The sequence below is a fragment of the Anabrus simplex genome, chromosome 11, assembly GCF_040414725.1.
Source record: "Anabrus simplex isolate iqAnaSimp1 chromosome 11, ASM4041472v1, whole genome shotgun sequence".
NCBI lineage: Eukaryota > Metazoa > Arthropoda > Insecta > Orthoptera > Tettigoniidae > Anabrus > Anabrus simplex.
Window position 1 is genome coordinate 41,482,027 of NC_090275.1, and position 7,820 is coordinate 41,489,846.

Consider the following 7,820-nt stretch of genomic DNA (forward strand, 5'->3'; position numbering starts at 1 on the left):
TACATTATTCTAAAACGAAAAACAATGCCTAAAGCAAAATTTCCGCGAGTGATCCACGTTCGTATTCAAGAAAAAGCGAGGTTGGACACGTCACTCGTACAAGATTGGATACGAACGGTTTGGGGTAATGTAGCAGGGTCCCTCCTTCGATGCCCGGCCCTTCCCGTGTAGGACAGTTTTCTTTTTTTTTGCCGGTATGTCATTCAGGTCGTATTGTCAGCTCGTAATGAGAAGAATATTTGCTAGTGTCTGTGCTTCAAACCCACGTGTCTAACTTACCTGATGTACCCTATTTGACTTTTCAGAAAAAATCTCACGCCGGAATTTTACTCCAAATGACGATAACCGCAAATGAGCTGAACCAATTGTGTTTATATTACATTTGATTATCTTTTAAATGTAAATGAATTGTAAATAATTTGTAAAGATCTGAATTCCTTGAATAATTTACGCATCCGATGTTTTCGCCTGTATTTTTCGTCAAAAAAGTGCGTTAATTACGCGAGAAAATACGGTATTATGCATTTTTTGTGTGTGTCGGTGTGACATAAATATTATTATTCGTATGTGTCATAAATGAGAGTGATTCGGTGGTACATTTTCTTCAAACCATTCTTATATTTTCTTAGTTGAAGATTTTAAATGTAATGGTCAATTCGCATTGTAACTAGATATGTATGCCTTTTATCCTGACCTTTTATCACGTAGACTGTGATGGAATATATGTGATGAAATCCTAGAATTAAAATAAATCTTCCTATTTTTGGTTTCTAAAAGTTGGCAGGTATGTCCTTCGCTCATTGGCCGCTTTCAAATGAAATATCGACGTATATTAATATGAGAAATGCGCGCGAATGTGCGGTGTTTATTGAAACCTGTATATCGCGATGCGTATAGCCTATATAGATTGTAAATCTCTCGTTCTCGCGTGCTATGTTCGTGTTCATCCACATCAGTCTGGTCGATTCTAGAGACTATACTAGACTTAACTAAAGTTGGCGTCTGACAGGTAAGGTTGGAGGGAGGAGCATTGCACGTGTCATTTCACGATGTTGCCACATTCAAGCATTCCATTCTACATGCTCTTACCCCTCGCTTCGGCTCACTTGTTCCCTCCTTCATTCTGACTGCTGTGATCTACCTGGCCAGGTGGTGTCGTCCCATTTGCGATCACTCTTATACAAACAATCAGGTTCTTATCAGTGACAGTGACAGGTTTGGCAACTCCCAGCAAGACGAGCTGCCCTGAAGTTATATCTCCATGGCAACCGCACAGCCACTCCCTTTATCCCGCCTCGCCAGGCAGTAAACGAACCTCCCTCTAAGAAATGTCATACACCAACTCTTATTATTAGCAGTATAGTTACTAGATTTGGGGTCCATTTCAGTAATGTAGTGACAGAATTTCAAAGATAGTGACTAGTGACTTTTCTAGAGATTCATTTGGAGACAATTCTAGCGAATTTTAATTTATTACTTGATAAAAATAACATTGCGCTTCGCGTAATCGCGCGGGCACGTGATGCAATATATTACTCTATGCATTTGCTAAGTAGTGGCAGTTAATGCATGACTAATTCACACCTATGGAGCATGAGTTCATACTATTTTCAGAAGGCTTATCAGAGACCGATCATCTCACTAACATACTTTCTGTGAGGTAATAGAGATGTGTAATTTTTAGCCTTGTAGTCTCTTATAGCAACAGTCGGGTTTTGAGACAATAACTGTTATTATATATACCATAGTACTCCTGTATTGCGCAAGACATATAGAATAAGCAGGTTTGACCATTTGTATCTCCTGATTTCTCCTGATTTTCATATCAAAATCTGATTTTTGGTTTTGTAAAGTTGGCAGGTATGCACCTATCAGAGTGTTGTGCTTTGCTGAAAATTTCACTCCGTTAAATATATTAAAAATATTTTTACTTCATAGAAAACGACCACAGCGGAAATAGCTTCCTGTTTGACGCAGACTGCATTCTCCGGGTGGGAGATGTGACGCGCATATGGAGGGGGGGTGGGGGTGAATAGCTGTAGAACAAGTTCGGTTGCCCAGTCACCCTTGAGCAGGCGCTGTGATTCCAATAGTTGGCATTAGTCCGATAAAATAAACCTGCTTTCTAGGGTGAATAGCGATGTTGATTAACCTTTCTTAACTGGACCGCGAAAGATAGGTTAGGGATCCAGCCTGGCAAGACTCGGACACGTCATAATGCATCTAACAGACTCTCCAACGTTGACGTAACGACAAAAGTGCAGTGGCGCATTCTACGTTTGCGAGTGGACAGGATTGAACTAATGGACACAATGACATATTTTCGTGCCGTGGGGACTCGACCCTCCTACAAATTGACGAGAAGTGACAATGACAAGACCATTGGCGTAATTTGGTTAGGTTTCGGCAAGCGACAAGTCATTTGATCCGCTTCGGCTAGGCTCCAGCGCGTGACAAAACCATCGATCTGGTTTTGTTGAGAAGGCTTATTGGTTTGCTTTTTACGGGTCTCCGGTATCCGTTCATAGTGACAGCAGCGCTTTTGTATTCTGTATTCGAGAGTGGACAAAACTTGGCAGGCATGTTTCTGGCACAAGAAAAGTAATTTCATTCGTGACACTTTCACTTCTCGTTTTCTACCACACATCCTATAACATCCACGGTATCCCCTGCCTATCGTAAGAGGTGACTAAATGGGGCTCCACGGGCTCTCAACTTCGGAGCGTGTGTTGACGACCACGAGGCCCTTAGTTGAGTACTGGCATTGCTTCCACTTACGTGTACCAGGCTCCTCACTTTTATATTTCCTATTTTACCTTGCTTGGTCAACTCTTGTTCGTTTCCGACCCTGACGGTATTGCGTTTACGAAGCATAGGGAGCCTTTCATTTTCATGCCCTTCGTGGCCCTTGTCTTTCTTTGGCCCATACCTTCAATATTAGAAGTGTCGAACTCCTTTCAATTTATCCTTTGATTAGTGTTAATAAATAATGGTTGCCTAGTTCCTCTTCAAACAGTGATCACCACCACCTTTCTATCACACACTCCACAAGGAGTGACTTATTATAATGTCAGTAATTTTGACTTCCTTACTCAGTTATTGTAATCCGGCTCACGTCGTAACAGTTTCCAACTTCACCGCTTCGGTATGTTCACGAAATTTGGTAGCCCTATGTCCAGACATGATGTGAGTTCTATCGGGGACAATAGGAAACTTAACTTCAGCATAGGACTGGTGGCCGATGGGAACACCGACAATGGTCACATTTCGCAGACTAACACTGTGTTTGTCTTAATTATTCTATAGGTAGATAGATAGATTAAAGTTTTAATTTCGTCGCTGGAGGGGACAGCGGGCCACCTAGAGTGTAACACAGTCTCTCATATCAGGATATTTGTTACGGTGAAGCAGATGCTCGGAGAAGGTGAGGAGCTTGGCGGCCGTAGCCTATACTAGGAACTGTCCCGGCATTAGTGCAGGAGAATGAAAAACCACGGAAAGCCATTCTCAGGACAGCCGACGGTGGGAACCAGCCCCTCGCAGTCTCCGAAATACAGAGGTGTAGAGCCATGGCCACCGCTCCTCTGCTCGGTTGGTCGGTCGGACCAGGGTCCAGCCGTGGCCTCTCACTTGTGGTCCGAAATCCACTCTGCATTCGCCGACCAACGTGTTCTACAACCTGTGACAATAAAGTTCGGTGAATAGTCCTGTACTATCAACATAGATGCACAATGCACGACAGTGATCTTTCTGTCCTTCGAAATAGTCCCCTCCCATAACTATGCACTGCTGAGATCGGCGATACATGTCCTGGAAACTTTGCAAGAAGGCTTCCTTTGGGATGGTGTTCAAATGCCTCGTGGATGTCGGGAATATCGTCAAATCTCTTTCCTTTCAAAGTGAGTTTGAGTCGTGGGAATAGGAAGAAATCTGGAGGATTGAGATCTAGCGAGTATGGGGGATGTTCAAGTTGCACCACCCCCTTTTTTGCCATGAACTGTTTGACGATATTGGCTGTGGGTGGGCTAGCGTTGTCATGGACAAAATAACCATGAACCTTGTGCGTACTGGGGTCGTACCTGCATAAACGTTTCATGAAACGCGTCAAAACTTCAATGTACCGTGCAGCATTCAACATCGTTCCCTCAGGTAGAAATTCCTTTTGGATAATGCCTTGAGAATCGAAAAAGGTAATGAGCATCGTTTTGATGCGTGAATTTTCGGCTCTGACCTTTTTCCGACGAGGGGATCCCAGAGAACGACATTCCATGCTTTGCCGTTTTGTTTCAGGGTCGTACCTGAGACACCAGGTTTCATCCTCAGTGACGATACAATTCAAGAAATTTGGTGTCGCATCCGCCGTTTCGACAAAATGCTGTGAAGCCTCTAAACGTGCCTGCTTCTGATCGTCAGTCAAGTGATGTGGCACAAGACGAGAACACGTTTTCCTCTTCCCTAACTTCTGGGTAACGATTTGTCGCACGGATTCACGATTAATCTGCAGTTCATCCGCTGTCATGCGCACGGTTAATCGCCCATCGTTCGTGATTAATGTCCTCGCCTTCTCAATGTTTTCGTCATTGACGGCGGTCACCGGTCTTCCGCTACGGAAGGCTGTCAGAAACACTTTCCCTGCCTCCTCGAAAACGGGCGAACCACTCGTACACACACTTCAAGGACAGTGCTTGATCTTCATAAACACATACCAGCATCGCATGCATTTCTTTCGGTGTCTTGCCAAGCTTAAAACAAAACTGTACATTGATATTTTGTTCGTTCATGTTCCTGTTCGCAGTTCAGAACCAACGCATTAAACACGCACTGTGTCAAACAGGTCCTACACGGCACACACACGATGCTCAACTGAACAACGTTGGGAGTAGGTGGTCAAAACCTGCTGCTACGCAGGTGTAGTGTCGCCGGTGTTGCCGGATCGACCGTTCTCACTTCATTCACCGAACTTTATTGTCACAGGTTGTATATAAGTAAGAGTACTCTAGGGGCGGGCTTTTTTGGTCCCTGGAAAGCATTAAAAAAAGGGATCTCTCCCCTGTGAGGACTAGAGACTTCGTAAATAACCACTAATAGTAAACTGTTGTCTTCATATGTGTGTACTGACTCGGTAATAAATTAGATCAGTAAAACAGACTATGTTTTATTCGTAACAGTAGAATAGGAAGGAATGAAGTACATGAGAATTATACACAAGAAGCGTAAGAGAGAATTAATTACATTTTATTGAGATATTTCTTTTCATTTTCTGAGTTTATTAAGAGAGCATTACAAAAGCGAAGGATCCACATTTCTAACCTCCAACTTATCTTCTGCCGTCATTTTTGTTTCGTACGAACGTGAATGAATTTGGCTTTGTACGTCATTTGTTCCGTTGTTAGATTCCATAGCTTGAATGACCAAACAATTCGACTTACTCGACTCCCTTATCAATCATTCACATTTTTCTTAATCGTGATTAAGAGACTATAAAACACTATTTGAGACTAAAATAATATTAGTCTCTGACGAGAATTATGTGTATTTGGTACAAACTGCAAAGGATGCAGATTCTTCAGCACTGCGTTGTAACTTAAGAATATTAAGGACATAAAAAGTAAACCACTTTTCTCTTTGCGAAAATCAAATGATCATAAAATGTTATCCAGTCATGGTCATCCATCAACGGCTACTAATTCCAGATGGCAACGAGCCGTAAGACATAGCCTGCACAGTTGCAATGGTGACACTTCCGTCACACATTTTGTAGCGTTACGCTACACAAATTGTCGGGTGACCCCCAGCTATGTCAAAGTGAATATTTTTATTTTATTTTATTTACCATATTACATTATTTTATGGTCACGTATTGAGTCAAATTCATATATTTCCACCGTTTCGTTATTTCGTGTAGTAATTAAAAATTTACAACATTCTTCAGTTTGTTTCTGGGGTCGATCGGATCATTCTAACCCATTTTCCTTGATTTTGGTTGGGCTTTAAAGGAGGATTTTCTTTCTGACACCTTCAGTTTTTTCAAGAGAAACTCCTCTCCGGGTTCCGAACCTCGGCCGTCCGAGTGGAATGCTAAGACACTGTTCTAAACATGACACCAACGAATGAATTAAAATTCCGATTGAATATTTATTGTCAGTTCTCCCATACGTATGAGATTCAATTCAACATTTAGTCTACGACACTCCTTTCGTTGTTATTGTTTCTTAATAGCTTCCGTTTCGGCTCTCAGTACTCTTGTATCACTCCAGACTGTCATAGCAAGGTAACCATCAATTTAGATGGACTTCGCCACCACGAGCCAGGAATTAGGATTACTTGTCTACGAAATGATCTTAAACACCTTACAATCAACATCTTACATCATATATATGGTTTTCAGCAAATTTCCAGAAATTCGCAACATGTACAAACTTGACTACTACCTATCAGTCTACAGGCACCTTTAAGACCGAAAATTACAAGCTTGTTGACAAGTTTAGGATCCGCAGTTAAATTCTTGTCTATAACGACTCCGCGAAAAAGATAATCGGCAGCCTTCGGATTGTGATTAACTACCAAGGACACAGATAGTGTCTGCGATACTGAGAGCTCATCAGTCATCCGCTTCAAGTGAACATTTAATGTTCACGACTACACTGTCTCAAGTGCCGGTATATATGGTATATACAATGCCGAAAAGATGTTTAAATGGCCAAACGGACTCATGTGGGCTCCTAACCCACAACCTTCCAATTTCACGTCGGATGCTGTACCGATTGAGCAACGGCAGCTAACATCATAGTAGTTATGTTGGAAAGGATCAACTATAAGTTTGTTAACATACTTAGGACCTAGAATTCCAAACTTCTGCTATGAAGCGACTGCGAGACGATCCTCAGCAGATTTTCTGTTATGTCCCAACGTCCACAACAAAATGTTTGTTAGATTAAGGTATACAGTTCACCTCTTCAGTTGAAGGACCACGGATAATCATTAGTGGATATTAAAGAAGTTCATCATTCACAAAACCGCTATCAGAGTAAGGACATAAACCCGGAAAACAGTCCATTATCGTCATCAACCTTCCGTAAAGAAACGGCACCAGAATAAAGAGAAGAAATCAGGTTCTTGTATCGGGTTGAGACAATAGAGCGCACTCTTTGTGAACCCAAGGTGGCGTGCTCGATCCTGGCTCAGTCTGATAGCATTTCGAGCGCACAAATACACCAACTCTTTTCTTGGTAGATTTGCCGAACCATCGAAGAACACATGCAGGATGTTCAGCAGACTTCATCTAATGACCAACATCCAACGACACAATGATGACTTAGAGCAAACGTATGGTGACCTGTAACATCAACATCCAATTGGCTACGGTATTCACAGATGTCTGAATTAGTGCCCAGTTCTCAATGGAAAGTCCAAACAGGATGGTCTTCTCCACACAGTAAGTGATGTCCAACGCTCCCAATCACGTGATTATCATCAATCTCCACGTGTTTCTAAAGAAGTTTAGCGGTCAGCTTTCAATTCTCCACTAGAAGATCCAGGTTGATGGCTTACAGCACACTGTAGACAATGTTCTGCATCCAAAATCCTCCGTTTGTTTAATCCCTCCTCACGAAGGAAAATAATCTGGCCTTGAGTACACTTCAGGCAATGTCCAGCATAGTGTTTGTTAACAAAACCAGCAGTTGGAACTCTTCAAGAGAACAGCTACTAGCACGTTCTTCTAGAGACTGCATGTGATGAGCAATGTCTTAAATCTAGCACCTGTTAGCACAGTCTGATACTAAAGACGCGTTCTCTCGAGTGAGAGCAGATAGTCGTAC